The sequence below is a fragment of the Meleagris gallopavo genome, chromosome 17 (genome assembly GCF_905368555.1).
Source record: "Meleagris gallopavo chromosome 17, MGAL_WU_HG_1.1, whole genome shotgun sequence".
NCBI classification, from domain to species: Eukaryota; Metazoa; Chordata; class Aves; order Galliformes; family Phasianidae; genus Meleagris; species Meleagris gallopavo.
The window spans coordinates 285,865-305,374 of NC_139420.1; the positions used below are offsets into that span (position 1 = coordinate 285,865).

The window sequence follows — 19,510 nt, forward strand, 5'->3', positions numbered from 1 at the left end:
TTACTAGCTGCAAGGAGGTCACTCTACTGAGCTTCCAAAGTCCCCCTCTTCTCAGAAAGGCTCCCATGCACAGCAGTGGTCCAGGACAGCAGATATCTCAGGCACGTTTGGCCAGCCTTCTCCGTCAGAGGATTTGTCAGCTTCAGTGATTACAACTCCAGGCGTTACAAAAGGAGGTCCAGCATTATGGGATGTTGAAAACTTGGAAACAATGCAAAGTGTCTTTCCTTCTCTATGCAGTATTCTTGTCAGTGTCAAGAATTTTCTGGCAGTTCTCAAAACACACAAATTGTAGGTTCTTATCATAAATCAGGACTCAAGACATGTCTCCATTAAAAAAAAAAAAAGTGAAAGGGGAGGGGCAAATCAGAGAAGAAGGTAATTCTGGCCAAGGATTTGGTTTTGAAAAGGAGATTGGCAGCCTGTGCGTGTACTTTTACCATGTGATCTGGAAGCTCCTCAGGACAGGACCCCCTGAGCACATAATACTGAACCATACACGCACCTCACAGCAAAAGAACCAGCAGCTTTCTCATTAATTCCAGACTGCTCAGCTTCTAACTCAATGCTGCCACGCTGCCAGAAGGCAAGACTATAACAAATTAACACCATTCACAATTCGTTGAAGTTGCTGTTCCATTGTTTATTTAAAACACACAAACACACACACACTCACAAGCTGGCTCTCTGCTGCCATCATCCAAACTCAAGATTTGTAGTCACAGAGACACATGCAAAGGAAGTGGATTAAACTCATACAGAGCAGCAGTCACTGCACTGGAACTCTGATTAGGTGTTGCTCTTTCACTGCAAGCAAAGCAAAAGAATACCCACACTGTTCCAGCCTTGAAGACAAAGCTGTAAAAATCTTATTTTAGCACTTGACTAGAAAAGTTACAAAAAAGAAAGAGCCCCAGGTTTGAAAGGACTCGAGCACAAATATGGGTTGGGCGGAGAATGGCTTGAGAGTAACCTTGGGAAGCATTTAGGAGTATCAACTGATGAAAGACTCAACATGAGCTGGCAGTGTGTGCTTGCAGCCCAGAAGGCCAACCATATCCTGGGTTGCATCAAGAGATGTGTGACCAGCAGATTGAGGGAAGTGATTCTGTGCCTCTGCTCTGCTCTTGTGAGACCCCACCTGGAGTACTACATCCTATTCTGGGGACTCCAAAATAAGAAGGACACGGAGCTGCTGGAGCAGGTCCAGAGAAGGGTCACAAAAATGATCGGAGGGCTGGAGCACCTCCTCTGCGAAGACAGGCTGAGAGAGCTGAGGCTCTTCAGCCTGGAGAAGAGAAGGTTCAGACCTTATAGCAGGAGGTCTTTCCAGTACCTGAAGGGGCCCTCCAGGAAAGCTGGGGGGGCACTTCTTGTAAGGGCATGTCGTGAACGGATGAGGGGAAAGGGCTTTCAACTGGAAGAGGGTAGATTTAGACTAGATATTAGGAAGAAATTCTTTACTATGAGTGTGATGAGACACTGCAACAGGTTGCCTGGTGATGTTGTGGATGCTCCCCTCCCTGGAAGCATTCAAGGCCAGGCTGGATGGGGCTGTGAGCAACCTGGGCTGAAGGGAGGCGTCCCTGCCTATAGCAGGGGGTTGGAACTAGGTGATCTTAAAGACTCCTTCCAACCAAACCATTCTATGATTCTTTGACCCAACACTAATGAAACTCATGCTATTTATGAACATCCAAGGGACAGTCTGTACCCCTTATCATCACACAAGATGATAACTGCATTAAAATAGGAAACTTGTCTTACTTCATAAAGCACTAAGTTTACAAAGGATAATATTCGTGATAGTAAATAGTTGTCAGAGTAAAGCAAAGAGGTGGCTGTAAGACCAGGCAAAGTACTGCTGTTCCCATTTCTGAACTCTGGGTAGTAATACTGTAGGATGAGACCAGTTCTTCTGACATGGTTTACTCTGATGCATCAGTCTGTTTTTATTTTAAGAGATTATCTGGGAGGTGTGTTATGCTTTTATTCACGCTGGAGAAATTAATATTTTATCATGAGATGATCATGATAAGGATGATGTTAAAAGCTGTAGGAGAGTCTTATCCTCCCACCAAATACAGTCTAGTTTGCCAGCATGTATGTGTGTGTCACTAATGATTCCTTTACACAGCATTTGTATCTGTAGGCACTTACTGTATGCAGAGCACCTCAATATCTGATGCACTGCTCACATACTCTATAGAGACAAATTCTCTTTCATTTCTGTTGATTTATACTACATTAAGCCCTGGCATGCTGCAAGTTAGTTTAAAGCATAGTAAAGTTGGCATAATCATTTGAAACCCTTACTTGCTGTCTTTTTTCTCTGCTCATTTTAAAAGCGTTTTCAGGTTTATGATCACTCTAACATTGTGCATCCTCTGGCTTCTGTGTCACACCCTGAATGATAGCTGCACATCCAAAGCATCTCTATTAGCTCGGTGTGAACACAGCTGTGTTTCTGGATAGGTGAATGATAGACTCCAGTTACCTCTAACAGGCAAAAATAGTTAAGAAACAACTGGATTTTGTACTGAGATTGAGACAGAATCACAGAATAGCCAGGGTTGGAAGAGACCTCAAGGATCACGAATCTCCAACCCCCTGCCACATGCAGGGCCACCAACCTCCTCATTTAATACCAGCCCAGGCTGCCCGGGGCCCCATCCAACCTGGCCTTGAGCACCTCCAGGGATGGACGGGGCATCCACAGCCTCTCTGGGCAGCCGTTCCAGCATCTCACCACTCCCATAGGAAAGAACTTCCCCCTGACATCCAACCTAAATCTTCCCTCCCTCAACTTCAAACCATTTCCCCTTGTCCTGCTGTTATCTACCCTTTCAATGAGTTGATTCCCCTCCTGTTTGTAGGCTCCCTTTAGGTACTGAAGGCTGCAATGAGGTCACCCCGCAGCCTTCTCTTCTCGGCATGGAACTGTGGATCCAGAACGTTCACATTGGAAAAATTTTACAGATTTTAAACCCATGATTTATCAAAATGTTGAAATACTTAGGTTTAATTATTTCAAAAGCTATTTATTTCACAAATGTCACGTAAGGAAATTGCTATGTCATTTGTGCATTTATTTCCTGTCAGAAACAAGTCTAAAAGAGAACCACAGACTGGATCACCTTCCTTCTTTCAGCACTATTAAAACCTTCTCATTTGGTAATTATTCTCCTCAAGATAGGTGTGAGGGACTGGAAAGCTGGAGAAGATTATATTCATAACAGATAACCTTGGGAGAAACAGGAGGTACCAGAGAAACAGGCATGAGGGGTGAAGTTGTGACAGTACTGAAACTATCAGGAGACACAGGTGTACAAAGTGTCTGTTCCAGAGAGCTCTGAGAATACAAATGTGGCCACACCTCGTGCAATATTTAGGCTTGATTGGCAGGTCTCATAGGCACTCAGATGAGAATTCACAAGGAGAATTCACATATTTAAAACCTTGAGCAAGAGTTTTAAAAAAACTCTAGAAGGCTATTTTAAAAGTTTGCTAGATCACTTCCCACAGAGCTCTCCCCTATCAGCAAGAAATTGGTCAAGGAAGAAACAAAACAACAACAACAAGCAAACAAAAACCTCACAAACAGATCCAAAGCAGCAAAACCAAAACAGCCAGAGGGACTGCAACCTCCCTTACACAGATGCAACAACTCAGCAGTTTAACAGCTCCATAAATATGATCGGGATCTGGCTGAAGGAGTAAAGCATGTGCAAACTACTGCTAACAGCCACAACAAACACTGATTCTAGAACTTAGACTGGAAGGAAAAAAATGTATATCATTATCGCTTTCAGCAGAATCCACTAACATAACCAGCATCAAGACTCCCATGTGAAGCTAGAAGTGTGCTTAGTGTGGATATGTTTGGAATAAAACCTTTCTTCTGGCACTCTGCTTTCCCAAACACCTGTATTCAATCTCATGCCCCTGGATGCACATTACTCAGCCATATTCAATTATTTCTTGGAGAAGGGCTAAATAAATCGTAGCACTGTTATGCCATAGTGCAGGTGCTCCAAAACATGCACCTCCTGAGGCTCTTGAACTTGACAAGACATATGTTTCATCTTCCTCATATGACGCGGTGCATTTTGATGCCATCTACTCTCTCTGACTCATCAGGTCAACTAATCTGGGATTAACCTGTTCCCTTCATGCATTTTCTTGGCAGACACCGTGGTAGTTGTTTTTTTTTTAGCAACAGGAAATGCAACCCCCAAATCCAAAAGTAAACAGTAGTCATCTCCTGTAAAGAACTTGAATTTGTAGCATTGATGGCATTCTTCTTACTGTAGGGATCCTCCACTGTAGAATACTGTGGAATACATCTGTTGTCTAAGAGACTGTTCTTCTGTTGGCTTTCTGTCTCTGCTACCTCAGCGTAAGAAGACTCACATAAAAACCCTTTTCAAGTTGTGCAGAGGAGAAATAGCCAGGCACTTGCCCATAGAAAAGAAACTATATAGTAATTTATCAAATTTATGTAATATAGCCCAGCTGCATGTGAGAATGCTGGCCCTTGCAGAGATAGTTCCAGAACTATGTATTTGCTTTCAAACAGACAAGGTGATTTGGTACAACCACCACATCCTTTGAAAAGGTTGGTTTTGACATGCTGGGAAAGGACTTGGATTTTCCAGCCCTTCTCTAAGTAGAAGGCAATTCAGTGAACATACCTAAGACCCTGCAGCAGACAGCACTCTAACATTTGTTTTCATTATATTCTAACCGTCACACAACTTTCTATTATTTGCAGTAGCTAGAAAGTGATGATTAATTTTTTGTGCATTTATAAAAACAGAGGAAAGGTCAAGAAAGCACTGTTACACATGATTTGTTCATTCTTTAGCAGCAGTCTTTGAAAGTGCTGGCCCTGGATTACTGCTCATATTTTCCTGTTAATCTTGAACCAAAAAAAATCAAATATGGGTATCAGGTTTGGTGGGATTTCAAACAAAAAGTGTATGAAACTAAGTTTTGCTAACTTTTTTCTAAGTATGTTTATTATTACTTTCATAAAACTTCCATATGATTTTTAGAAGCTATATGAAGCATACCAGAACTTCAGAAAGAAGCCCCAACTTAGAGCATCTCTCACATGAAAGGAAGGATGGTTATTACAGTACACATTTTTCTTTGACTGAATTTTATTTTCCTCATATGAAAAAGCTTTTTTGTTCATTTGTTTTTTCATTAATCTTACTATTCATAGGAATGACTGAGGGGGGTCGGAGATTCATGATCCTTGAGGTCCCTTCCAACCGGGCCATTCTGTGATTCTGTGATTCTGTTTGCATTGCCCAGTCAGATGCAAAGATACCAATGCTGGCACGCTTAGCTGTTCTGGTGATCCTTGGAGGGAGTCTTCAGTCATCAGAACTGTATGTGTGCAGGGCTCTCCTACTTGTAAGTCTCTCTCTCCAGTGGCACATGTATTTTTATTTTTTTCTAATATGTGATCTAGGTTAGTGCTCGTAAACGCAAAGGATTAACAGCTACAACCCAGCACAGGAATCTGGGCACGCTCTGCTCTCACACCCTGCTGACACCATCAGCTCCAAACCCACACTGCTCCCACTCACACACAGCTAGCAGTGGTCAGCACTGAGGGGCTGTGTGTTGTCACCTCTTCTTCCGAGAGGCCCACAGAGCTTTTGGTCCATTGACACCTGAGCCATCAGGGTGCAGGGCTGAATCCTGTGTTGGGCATGCATTTTGAGATGATGCACTTCTCTGTCACTGCCCTCCTCAACAGACATCAGCGCTTTGTGCTTTTTCTTTTTTTAAAGCCAGCATTAACATTGCAAGTAGAGAAGACAAGTGCATTATTTCTGATTTTGCAGGTCAGGGAAAAAAATAAAAAATATAGGACAGAGAAATAGATCCATAGCTACAGATGATGAGGGATCCAGATCTGTTATAGGCCATCCAAAGCGGAGATGCCAGTGAAGAGGTTAGGTCTTGCCCTCCTCCTCCATTGAGCCTGGGCTTGCTCTGCCTTACAGCCTCACGGCACAATGTGCTGCAGCTAAGCATGCAGGAAAGCACAGCCAAGGACCAGGAACACTTATCTGAGCTGGTTGTAAAACCAAATCCTCTTTGTTGGAGATCGCAGTAGTAACTGAGGATTCTGCTTAAACTCCAAAACACCCTCCACTATCCAGAAAGGCTGCTGGTGGAATATGGTGGTGAGACAGAGGAGCATTGAAGACAAGAAAGTCGGTGAAAATTTTTGCTAGTTCTGTATGGTGCCTGTGCAGTGAGAAAATGGAACAGAGCAGCACTCTGGAACGGAAGGGACATGGAAGGACTCCTGCCTGCCTGCCTCCAGAGACTGGAGTTGTCCTCTGACACCCGTCAGAAGTGAGATCAATGCCTAACAACACGAGATGCTTCCCCTTCATAGTGATCATCATTTCTAGATGCTTAATATTTGTTGCCCTCCTTCCTTGGAACTTTCTAACAGCCCAGCAAGAATGGAAGTTTGGAGGTTCTCCCAAAAGTCCTCAAAATGCATCAGAAACCCTGCTGCAGGGCTGCAGGATGTTGTCTCAGCAGATTCAGTGGATAACAAGAGGTCTTAAATAAAATGTAATACTCTTTTCTGCCCAGACTTGCCAGAAGATCTTAATGCAAATAGAACTCCAGGAAAATTAGGGTGGACTCTAGTAAGTAGCTGCCTCTCCCTCAGGGCTTTTTTTTTTTTTTTTCTTCAATCCAGCCTGATGAAATTCATTACAGTTGCATTTAAACTGTGATTTAAATTTTCCAAAGCAGGCAGGGCAGGTTTGAAAGCCTGATATATCAGAATTTATGCCTTTCCTGAAGAACTAAGGTAAATAGCAGAGCCCTTCCAAAGGGATGCCTGATTGGTCCTCTCAGCCCTTTGACAAGTTTGCTGTCAGACAAGGCCACTGGATTGCTGGCAAGTGCAGCAGGCTCGTTCCTTGAAACCTAACAGCCCTACATTCAAGCATGCCAGTACTTTCCTTGGAGGTATTTACAGTTTACTTTTTAGTGCTACTTTAGGTTCAAAGGGGGTAGTAAAGCCCCATTAAGCCATTTACATCAAACTGGTTAGTTAATTATCCTGTTGCAGGCTTTAAATTAGCAATTTATAACCCCTTCACTAGAGATGCTAGTATTTGGAAACAACTGAGCAGGGACAATTTGCAGTGGGGTGCAGGAACCAAAAACAAAAAGAAATTGAATAAATCTCTGTTTTAGTTGGAAGTTGATTAAATGTTTGAGAATCCAGTAGGAACAGGGGTGGGAGAGAGCCCAACATCACCAGCTAGCAAGGCTAGGGAGGCCGCATCTTGCTTAGGGCTGTGTCTGTGCAGCAGAATTCAGTAATGTGCGGAGTTAAAGAGCTAGACCAAGTCTTGGGGGGGCACCACACCGAGCTGTGGATGAGTCTTCCCTTACAATGGGATATTCTGCTTCATAGTGTCATAGTCATAGGTATTTTTGCATTAATCCATACAAAAATGTGCCTACACAAGACTGAAACCAGTATCTGCCCCCAGGGAAGGAAATGCATTTCAGACTTTGGGGATGGCAAAATTGAACACTAGCACATGGGGACTAAAACCATGGGTTTTAGTCAGCAGTTCTGCTCATCTGTGCAGACAGGATGGCCATAGGCACACTGCAGGCACCTTTCAGATAAGGATTAACAAGATTCCAGATGTACATTCCCATGCCATGAGAGTCAATGTCCTGCTCACAGTGAGGCTGTCCCATAGGCCAGGTGAGGCTGGAGCCAAGGAATCCCCAGTCCCAGGGCCTCCTCTCTTGCTGACAACATTTCATTTATGAAAAGGAGAATTTGATGTCCCCTCAGGGTCTGGTTATTCCAGCTCACCTTCCTCAGAATTCAGAGCTTTTACAGAAAAGATTAAGGTAACTGCCAAAACTAACCAAGTTCCAAAACAAAACATGCCTTTCACTCTATCTTCCATATTTCCACCAGCCACTGTTAGTTCAAAACCTGCTGGCATACTGGATGTTTACTGGCAACTTTGATTTAAAACGAAGATGTTAGGGAAAGGCCCTCCAGTTGCTGCTATTTTCACACAACCATCTACTGGGTACGGGAGAAATCTTGGCCCCAATCCTAGATGCTGTCCCGTATCAACAAGCACTTCAAACACCAAGGGCTAGAATACGTGGAAAGAAGTGGCATAGAGGGTGGGACCAGGGCAAACTGGGAGATTCCACAGTGACATCCAAAAAAGCAGATAAAAAGAAGTCTGAGAGAAAAAAAAATCGTTCTACTTGAAAGACAAAAAAAACAATAGCTATAATCAAGTCGTATGGCAAACTCTGCAGCTTTTTTTCTTCATCTTAGTACATCCCCTTTACAATGGCAAACAAAAACAAACCAAAAAAGAACCCACAAAAAAAAACAACTGCCAAACAACTGCCAAATTAACTTTAAAAAGAGATAAAAATCTAGGCAGTTGAATTTCTTTATACTGCACAGCTCTGGGACCTATTTTGCATTTGCTCACTTTTTCATCTCTATCAAATGTGGCCATTTCACAGTTTTGGGGATGGGGATGTAATGGGAGAGAAGAAAGAGAAAGACAGTCAGAGGTTTCAAAGCAAAGGGACAAAATATTTTTGTACAAAATTTGCTAAGTTTATATCAATTTTATGTGTTTTACTGCTCCAAATTGCATGACAGAAATCTTACAATAAAAATACAAGTAAAAGCAACATGAAATCTAAATCATCTAAAGGACTGAAAAACCCAGCCCCACACATAGACGACATTCTCCAAATTCTCTGCCCTTTCTTGGGAGTGGTTACACCCAAATCATCACTCAGTCCAGAAGCTGTTCTCTCATGCTAATCACTCTGGAATTGCACACTAAGGTAAAATAGTTCAGATGCAAACACTATCCTGGCCCTTGAAACAGCCCAGTGCTAACAGGCCACAGGAGTGCAGGATATTAGGGACTTATAAAATAATGTGAGCTGGGGAGGAAGAAGAAAGAAAAGCCCTTCTGTGGATGAAATGGAAGTCCTTCCTGCTCCACCAAAACCTCCCATTTCCTAAGCACGCAGTGCCCAGGACTGTGCCTAGAACAGGTGTGTCCCCTTAAATACCTCGCATGTCACACTTGTGTCTCATGGACACAGTCCTAGGGGATTATATTAGTACCAGTGCATACCAGCTGGAGCTGCCCCCGGCGGTGTCCTGTAACTCCTTGCATGGGGGGAGCTGCTCTCCATGCCGTGGAGCCCCTGCCACATAGCTTTCTGCAGACAGACAGCAGCCCTGCAATGCAGCCTCCAGCATTCATGCTCCAGTGGCTGAATCAGTTCAGAGGTGAGCGAAGGACCTCCTGCGAGAGCAGTGACGAGGCACTGCCAAGGGAGAGGAGGGCTCCAGGAATTCTTTTCTTCCCTTCATCTGCACTTATTACTAGCAATTTTTCAACTGATTTATGCCATACAGACACTCTTAAAAGTCTTCTTTAACTAAAAAAAAAAAGATACATGGCTAACAGAGAGAAGTCCATTCAGCCATTCCCAAGCAGAAAATGCTGACGGCGCACGACAGATGTGGCTAGTGCAGGATGAAGGAAGGACAAAGGAGAGTGAGCCTCATACATCTCTTCAGGTCAGTGTGGGAAGAGGCACCCCTGGGCAATTTCTACCTAATTCTTCATTGAGCCTTAGAGGATACTAGCTGCTGGCCTGACCAGTTGAAAAATCCAACACAGAAGTTTTTAGGACAGCAAATGCATTAATGGCATTCCCTATATCACATCTCAGTGACTGGCACAGGTACTGAAAAGAGAAAAAGATAGCTGATTTTGCTATAGCTCTGCATCACAATGCAAAGGTATTCTTCAGCATGAAGAACTGCTCCCCTGACACCTATCTCCTCATGAAGGGCATCTTGCCCTTGACAAGAAGACTGAACAAGGCTGGAGGCAGGAAGCTGTTGGCTAGCAGTTGGGCACATAGGTAGAGGGCTGCAGAGCGCTGCAGGATCCTCCTGTCTTATTCCTCCTTAATTTTCCAGCAAGTGATTCTTATATTCAGGGAACAGCTTTTAGGAGAGAGCACCTGAGTTATTCCAGATTTCCAGGTTTGAGCGCACATCAGGTTTGTCTGTTCATCTCTATGACGAATGGCCCCAGGCATTCTGAGCCGCTGGCAGCAATCACAGAATCACAGAATCATAGGGGTTGGAACGGACCTCCAGAGATCATCGAGTCCAACCCCCTGCCAAAGCAGGTTCCCTACACCAGGTGGCACAAGTCGGTGCCCAGGCGAGTCCTGAATGTCTCCAGAGAAGGAGACTCCACAACCTCCCTGGGCAGCCTGTTCCAGCGCTCCATCACCTCACCTAAAGAAGTTTGTGCATTTGTGCAGAACCTCCCATGCTGCAGTTTCTGGCCATTTCCCCTTGTCCTATCTCCACACACTGCAGAAAACAGTCTGGCCTCGCCATTCTGCCCCCTACACCTTAGGTATTTACAGACCTGGATCAGGTCCCCTCTCAGTCGTCTTTTCTCAAGGCTGAACAGACCCAGTTCACTCAGCCTTTCTCCATAGGGGAGATGCTCCAGGCCCTTCACCATCTTTGTGGCCCTCCGCTGGACTCTTTCCAAGAGATCCCTGTCTTTTTTGTACTGGGGAGGTGGCACCAAAAAACACGTTTTTCTGATGTAGGTAGGAGGTGACAGAGGTAACTTTTTCAGGCCACTTCTGTTCTGTAACTCTTTGGAGCGCTGGGTTTTGCAGAGGGTTTGATGCACCCAGCTCATTGGTCCAGCACAGACTGGAAGCAAAGAGTGATTCTTGTGTGTTCTGTTCAGCCTGCTGTTCAACCCTGTTCAAATGAATCCCAGAATAAGGCCATTCCATGATTCACTCTTCTCGGATAAGCAGGACCTGAAACCCCCTAAATCCGTCTGTCCCTAGTAAAATGTACAGTTCTCACTAGTGCTATTCCTCATTTTCAGGAGGTCTCAAGTCCATAGCCATAAAAGTCTGCATTAAAAGGCAGACTTTAACCATTTATTCCACCAGGTCTTTGAATACGAGGCAGACATGTTACAAATGCTGCCTCATGTTCTCAGACAAGAGGAGTCTATGTGTTGAGCAGCTTGTTATAACCACAATTTAACATTTCCCTATTTTCTTTCTACTTTGCAACTGTATCATTAGTGACTTCCCGGGCAGTGAGCAGCCAGTCTGGTAGGAGCACTTAATTCTACACGTTTGTCGTGAGATATTACATTGTCGTGTCTTTCATGAGCAACTTGAGACCAAACTACAAGGGCAGATCTGTGTCACCAACAGACAAATGGAGGTCCAACTGTATTTTATAATTGCACAATATACGGGACATACACTTTGAGAAATGTTCATAGTTAATGATGAATCTTATATGGAAACAAAGAATTAAGAAGCTGAAAAAGGCCCCTCATTTACTACAGGAGTGCAATAATTCATTTTACTACAGGTAAAAATGTCAGAATTTGGGAAAACTAGAAGGTAGCAGTACTTGCATTTTCTATGAAGGCTCAGGAAGTTTGAATTTCTCGGTGAAACAAAACAGCTGGTCTCAAGCAGGAGTAGCTGAGAGCTGTCCACACAGACCTCCGTCCAATGCTCAGCTCCCACTCTTGTCAGTACTTGCAGGCTTTTAATCCAGCAGAGGTTCTTCACCAACCTGAACTTTATTTCGTGACATGCCTTGCCTATCGGGGGGCATAAAATCCTAGACAGTGTCCCCTTAAATGAAACGCTTGCCTTACGTAATTGAAGAAGTTTTACAGAAGAAAATGGCAAACATCTCACTACTAGTAAGAAGAAAATTAGCTATGCTAGTGCATAGCAATGATTAAGCAAATAGCTCTCCTTTTTTGAGGAACCAGATAAGTCAGATGATTTTTTTTCTTGATATATGTAAGCAAATCATTGGAAAATTTTACACAGTTTTAAAAAGCAGAATTTCAGAATTCAAATAAATTACAAGCTATTTCACCATTGGACTGTCTGCCTCTAAGTTCATAATTGATTTTAATTTTCTGAAGTTACAGTACTAACATGTGACCAGGAGTAAAATCAGAAGAACCTCCCTTGGGCTCTCCTGCAGTTTGTCTCAAGCACACAGCAGACAGGAGCATGAGGCCAGGTGCACTCATCTCCAGAGACAGCTCACACACCTTCAGAAGTATGTAAAGCGTGACAAATTTGAAACTCAGTTGCCCATTTTTAATTTTTGGGGGTGGCAACGGAGATGAGAGAAGCAGGAAGAGGAGAAAAGGGGGACCAAAGTGTCACTGACTGAATGCATGAACACAGAGGGAGTTCTCTGTATCTGTCACAGAGCAGCAGATACAGGAAAATCAAGGCAGTGCCGTGCCAGCAGTTAATGTGCTTTTACTTGGGCTTTTTTTCAAATAGCATTAAGTGATGGGGGAAGGGTGGATTTAAATCAAAGTAATTTAAAGCTACCGATTTTAATCTTGTTTTACATTCACACTCTTGTTATTTTCATAAAGGATGATCAGTGACTGGTAACTGCTAAGCCATATGATTTGCAACTAAATATAGTCTGCTCTCTGTTTGGTATTAGTTTATGCTAACCAGAGGGCCACACGAGCTCCAGCTGAAACATGCATTCTGTTTCACAGGTACCTATCCAACTGGCATTTTCCTTCTTTTTTATTATTTTAATAAATGGCCAGTGACATTTATTAGACATTTTATTTTTCACATTTGAATCACACTGCTTGAAACTTCAAAAAATAACCATCCATTGAGAATTTTCTGACTTCATTTCCTTATCTGCCGTACTGAGTGTTTGTCAGAACACGTTTAACATTTAAAGCAAACTGATTTATTAAAGTGAGCTGCAGCTGAGGATTTAAAACTGAATTCTTATTTCCTCATGCTTCAAAATTTAGAGCTAGCTGATATTTGCTTCTCTTCATCCCTAGTCCTTATTCACCAACTTAGAAAAGGAAAACAAGCATCCCAAGTTCTTTGGTCTCTTAACTTTTAATGAAATCCTTTACGACATTGAAGAGACAGAAATGAAAAGAAGTATCTCAGCAAAAGCAGATTAAAAAGTCCATACATGTAATGTGTCCCTGCCATTGCATAAATGTCAAAGCAAACAACCGTTTGTTCCCGAAGTCAGAAGACACCAATTCTATGAGGAAGGCTTTGTCCAGCAGTTGTCAGTATGTGAAATAAGTGCAAACTTCACCTGACTGTCCCCTGCCTGCTCGAGTGCTATCAGTGACTCACTGTCAGAACATGAAATGGACCTCAGGTACATTTGAGCTGCTAAGATCCCTGTTGCACTTCAGCTGATCCAGCAGCCCTCTCACCATGAGAGAAGTCTTACATGTGTCCCAGCCTGGCTCTGAGAGGTGGAGCTCATCCACAACCACAGACTGGCCGTCCAGTAACCCGCCTACTGGAATATCAGCAGGAGAAGCAGTGGATTAGGATTGGACACGGTGCCCTGGTCCTACATCATGCTGGACGGCTCTCATAGATGCAGCTTGGCCACTGAGAGATCTTCCTATCTCCCAACCACATTGCTGGATTTCAAGTGGTGGCTAGAGAGCAAGCATGCAGGAGTTGTTGAATTCTTATGGATTTTTGAAAATGGGAAGTCCTGATGCGCTGAAGGAGTGAAGCCTCTTTGTTCCTCTGTATAAATATCAGTTATTTTGCTGGTGTAGGGGTAGAAGTAAGCAGAGGTAATACAACTGCATGTCCTTGCCTTAACATAGCCTGGTAAGAGCACCATTTCCCTTCCCTAATGAAATGTCTTGTCCAATATTAAAAGAAAAGAATCTTTCAGTAGCATTTCAGCCACCTCAAAGGACAATTTAAAAAATAATGTAGGGATCTGATGTTTAAAGAAGCTTTCCCAGCAATTACTTGTTAATGGCATCCAGAGGCTGCAAATAAGGAGCTGGACCCGTCATCCCAAGCAATTTATAGTAGCAATACATGGAACAAGGCAGAGGATTTGAAGGCGAGGAGAATGCTGGGAGCAGGAAAAGGGGAGAGACTTAAAAACCACAAGTATGACTGCTAAGTTTATCCAACAATTAAACATTGGAATAAAAGCCAGTGCCATGCTCCAAAGCCCTCTGGAAATACAAACTTGAAAAAAAAAAAAGACTCATTACTTCCTTTTTGCCCAACCAGATCAGACAAAGCAGTTTTCCTGCAGCCTGGTGTAGTGCCCAAGCTGTTCGCTGTCTCGCTGGTACCCCGATTCCCCCAGGTACCTGGATGTGTCAGGCAATGACAGCTGACAGCTACAAAATTTTGCCCCAGAGATGCCTGGCATGCAGACTCAGAAGGGCTCCGTGAGATGCAAAAGAAATCACAGAACTCCCCAGAGTAGACAAAGCTCAATAGAAGAAAGAAACTCTTGCTGTTTTGTGTTAAAGAGTGCCTTGTGGCCCTCTTCCAGGGAGCCAGGTTGCACTGTGTTAAGGTGCATCACTCAGCTTGTGCTGCACTCTGCACTCACTGGGGCAGAGGAATGCCATGCTGCAGTGTGCACCCAGGTTCAAGTGGAAGCATTCCAAGCTGCTGCGTTTCTGACAGTTCTCCAACTGCTCTACCATGCTGTAGATCTTTACATTACATTGCTTTCCCTGCCAAGAGGTACTGCTGTATTACAGTACAGTTATTTAGCAAAATACAGAACTGATTTTTTCACCTCCAAAATACCAACTGTTGCCACTGTGGTCACAACTATATGCCCTGCTCTGTATTAGACTTTCCTGCTTTTATGCATATACAAGAGATTTTAGGATATCCTTCCCAACTCACTGCTCCTTTTCTTTGCTGTGCTCCCCAAAGCATCTTCAGCTTCCAGCCAAAGGTGTCACTGCTACAGGAGTCCACATGGCATCTCATTAGGTACAGAGTCAGGGAACCTGATCAACTGTAGCAGCAAACACAAGGATGGGAAAAATAACTAGAAACATTGTAGAGACTCACTGTTTCGTTAACCAGACAGCTTTCTGTTAAGTCCGAAATTGCACGAAGTAAGCAAGCTGCAGAGACATTTCATAACACAGAGAGATTTTTAAGGTATCAGGAGGCATTTGGCTGCTAATTCTCTTCATTTTGGTGTGCTTTTCAGCACTGTTAGGCTGCAAGACAAAACTAGTTCACTGCACTGCAGTGTAGCTAGTTTCCCTTCTACTTTTTAACTATAAAAATAGCCATATTATAATAGAGCAAAGGATTCACTTTCTGTTCTTCAGGAGGAGCTAGAATAGTGTCAGAAAAATGCATTTTGATGAGGTAGAGTATAGGCAGCCTTTTCCCTTCTTAAACCCTCTGCAATTGTTAAAGATTTGCTGATCCCGAAGTTGCATCCTGGCCATCACTTTTAATAAGAATTTATCTGTCCTTCATCGATTTTTGCATCCATTTACACTTCTGCTGTCCATAACACCCTTTGACAATGAGTTTCACACGATAACTACTGCTTGAAAGCATGTGCTGTGTTTGCCTGCTCTGATTCAGCTTAGTTAAGACAACACAAGAACAGCATAGAATCACTCTCCTTCCCCACACAGTTCACAAAAGCTGCAATGAAACAGCTGCAATTTGTATAGTAAGTCATCTCTTTTCTGTGGTGAAGAAAGAAATCTTGTTGCCTGACCTGAGATTCATCCTTGACAATCTCTGGATCCTTTACTACCTTTGAGATGTGGCAATCAGAATTGAATAGTGTGTAAAATATTAGCGCGTCGTGAATTTAGACAGCAGCATACTGGTAGTTTCTATTTGGTTTACCAGGTGGGGTAAACACCAGAGAGTTTGCTGATGGCTCACAGAGTGCAGTATTTCCTCCCAGCTGGCCTTCAGCCTCTGTAAGAATGTTTTGGGGGATTCACTTCAGAGGGAGCTCTAAAGCACTCTGCTGAGATGGCAAGGGAAAATTTGCATCCCCCAGCAACTGCTACCACAGATCTCTTAGCTTTTTACCAAACTCGAGACAGCTAAAAAAAAAAAAAAAAAAGGAGCTTTTTTTTTTTTGTATGTGTGGGTATCCTTTTATTTTTTAAATATGCGGGGCCTCAAGTAGGAAGAAGGAACTTGGAAAATAATGTACGGTCATGAAGAGGAGAATGGCATTCCGGAACTGTCGTGGAAGAAACAGTTTGCCATGATCTGTCTAAGGATGCACACCAAGATCCTTCCTCACTTCCCTCAGCTCACATGAAGCTTTCTTTGTCTAATTTAAAGAATTACGCTTTTATCCAGACGTGAATTTTCTAGAATCGCCCCCAGCCACCACATGCTCTCCACTTGTCACTACCTCTGGTTTGATTTGCAGACCAAAGCCTGCACATGGGGTGCTCACTGGGGGACCCTCTCTTGGGAGAGAACAGCACAGCACAGAGCCAGTTCTGACTGAGCTCCTTCTGTCACCGCTGGCCAGCACCAACTGACTCAACCAGCGCTTTACTGTATTCAGCTCCGTAGCCTGTGGAAGAACATGTCCTCCTAAAACATTCCCTAGTTTTGCCCGTTATCGGGTCTCTTCATCTTGCACTTACTTAATTCTTTGCTATTTATGTGCAAATTGAATGTATTTTTTTCACTCAGGTCCCTACCTGATTTTGTCACTCTATTAGTTGACCTTCTTGTGTAAGACCTTCCAACAAACCTTGCCTTCCTTACCTTGCTAAAAAATAAATAGTAACAAAAAAGGTGATAAGGCTGTTACTGTTTTTTTTCTAGTTTAAGTTCATCTTTGATGCCACTTAGCAGGTTATTTAATCAATGTCCACTTAACCAGCAAAGTAAAGCTCCTCCTATACTGTCAAATATCTACCAAAAAAATCAACAAAGGACGCTCCACCCCCATGCTCCCCCACTTCCTGGTCTGCAGTTGCTCAGTACTATGGCTACCCTAGGCTTAGGGCTGCACAAGCAGCAGCAGAAGGCATACACCCTCTTGCATGTTGGGAGGTAACTCTGGTCCCTTCTCTTCCATCTCCTGTTCCTCCGTGAGATCATTTCCAAGTTCCCCACAAGGAGACTTTTCTCCCATATTACTTGGAAGAAACAAAACTCAGGGCTTTTTTCAAAGCCCTGCTATCTCCACTTCCTCACTCCTGGAAGTCTTCCCAAAAGCATGCCAGTTTGCAAATCCTTGAAGCTCACAGCTCCTTTCTCCATTTGTGCGCTCAAGAAGCCCCTCAAACCAGAAAAACAGTAGTACATAATTCCCTCTAGCAGGCAGGGAGAAAAACTGATGCATTAAAATCTACTTCCCAACTGAGGAAATGTTCTTAAGCTCATCCCAGCAAATATCCAAGCCATTAGAAGTTTCCTGGGCATCCCCTTTCTAATGAGTGCCCTGCAAAAATCAGTCAGACTTGGCACGGTGATGCACAATTCACTGCACAACTTCATGAGTCTCTGCTAATCCCACGAGGCATGCTTCCCCAAATATAGCTGCTCCATATAATTGCTTGGCTTATCTCCCTTCTCTTCTACCATGGATCCTAAAGCCCTTAAAATTAATGACAGATACGCTTGCAGATCAAAATCTTGTGTAATGTTGTGTTCATCACTTGTTCACAACAGCACTGTCAGTCACAGTGCTCAGATGCAATTTCTCTGTGCTTCTTAGTAGCTGCTCAGATGCTGCCAAATTAGCAAATGCTGGGAGAAACATCAGAGAAGTTTTTTTTTAACCCTATTTTAGAATTTCTGGGAGGCATTTTAACACACCATGAGAAAGATAATAGAAAGCAAAGTTATATCTCTCTCTCTGAGGCAAGCCCTGGTTGCTGCCTGGCAGGCACAAATGGTAATACACTAGGCCCCATGATCTATCCACAGGGTTTGGCAGAAAGTAGTATCCAAGGTACCTATCCTGGCAACATCTACATGCAAGTAGCAGAGCACTTTGCAGGCAAAAAGGTCCTTCCCCAAGGCTGTTTAAAATATGCATATTCCTGAGTAGCATTGAAGATAGCAGCAATGGTGATTCATTAAGATAATGATTTAAGTAGGAGGCTTAAGAAAGCCAGGGTGGATTAACATCCAAAGGTTCTCCATTCCATCCCACCACCTGCCCTTTGAAGAGAAAGGACAAATTCCAAAAGTCAGGAGAGCTATGAATTAACAGCAACTATATCACAACTACAATGCACTGAATTACAGAAGTACCACCTCTGCTCCAGCCCATCCTTTTTGGCAGGGTCAAGCACGAAATGTTATGGTAAAGGAAAATTTCCTTTGGCTTTAAAAATTATTGGGTTTTACTTTTTTTTTTTTTAATATTATTTATTGTTTTATTAGTATAAGTAATCCTCAAAAAAGACAGTTGTGTTGTTGTTGTTGTTGTTGGTTTTTTTGAACTAAAATAATTTTCTGTCCACCTTAAAAAAATAAGTTTTCCTCTGACAAATTGGACATTTTTTCCCCACAATTGAATAATGAAATTGGTTTGGTAGACTGATTGCTCTCCACATAATACTGTAAGTATCCACAATGAAAAAAGGCGTACAGGTCCTTCCCACACCCCAGTATTTAATCCAGTTGTGATAAACTGAAGTTGTTATATACTGAAATACGCTTTCTGTCCATGACATGGGGTTAGTGCTCAGACTGACAGGTAGCAAATACTTCACCCTGCTAAGGGAGAGGCCTTTGTACAATGCTTTTAATAGAATACTTTCTGTTGCCTTCTGGAGAGATGCACAGTTTTGCTGTCAAAACTGTTCAAAATCAGTTTTGCTACTCTCTTGCTCACTCATTTTTGCAACAGGGCATCCCAGTGTATATTGCCCCACTCACCGCTAGCTGTGCTTGGTCTGAACATCTTCTAGGCACTCTATCCCATGCTGATTCAGTACAGAATAGCTTCCTAGAATGCAATCATAGAAAGAGTAAGGGTTTGTCTTAAAAAAGGATCATTCCAGAACAGCTATTCCTTATTAATCATTCTCAATCACCTCTCAGATTAGGATGATGAAGTTAATTGGGAACATCTTGTCCATTCAGACTTACAACTTACCTTGGTTTGAATCAATGACCCTGTTTAGATGTGGCCTTAGTTAGTACATCATCATGCAATCATAGTGATGGATTCATCAATGAAAATAGACTAGCAGTTGCAACAGAAGTAGAGTTGCTGTATGGACTCAACTATTTGTTGTAACTCAGGCAGGTGATAGTTGTTCTTATAATGTTAGATCTCATCAGTTCTTGCATGTGACATTTTGTACCTTACAAGTCTCTGGATCTGCTTTGTTCAATTATTCCTTAAATATGTGGAGACTTTAACACCAGCGAAGATTTGAGATCCGTAGCTTCTTTGTTTATTAAGTTCTTAGCTTGCAAGATTTCTCATCCAAAAGGGCTGAGAAAGTACCTGGCACATCCTGGATGCTTATTGAATACATTAAATAAATCAAACCGTTTTATGATAAAATTCCACTCCCCCACA

General features: G+C 42.9%; 1 protein-coding gene and 1 long non-coding RNA gene across 6 annotated transcripts in view; one reads left to right on the forward strand and one right to left on the reverse strand.

Annotated features, from left to right (window-relative positions):
• The window catches only part of LOC116217261 (uncharacterized), an 80,147-nt gene that overhangs the window by 38,466 nt on the left and 22,171 nt on the right, over nt 1-19,510 (forward strand). The window lies entirely within an intron of this gene.
• The window catches only part of HIC2 (HIC ZBTB transcriptional repressor 2), a 76,853-nt gene that overhangs the window by 18,593 nt on the left and 38,750 nt on the right, over nt 1-19,510 (reverse strand). For 2 of the 5 annotated variants that reach the window (XM_010719955.4, XM_085238554.1), the window contains exon 2: nt 18,859-18,928. The exons of 2 other annotated variants lie outside the window; for them this stretch is intronic. The gene's annotated coding sequence lies outside the window, so the exon portion shown is untranslated. Of the gene's footprint in view, nt 1-4; nt 18,815-18,858; nt 18,929-19,510 lie in introns of those variants that run through there. One more of the 5 variants, XM_085238555.1, reaches the window with a different exon arrangement.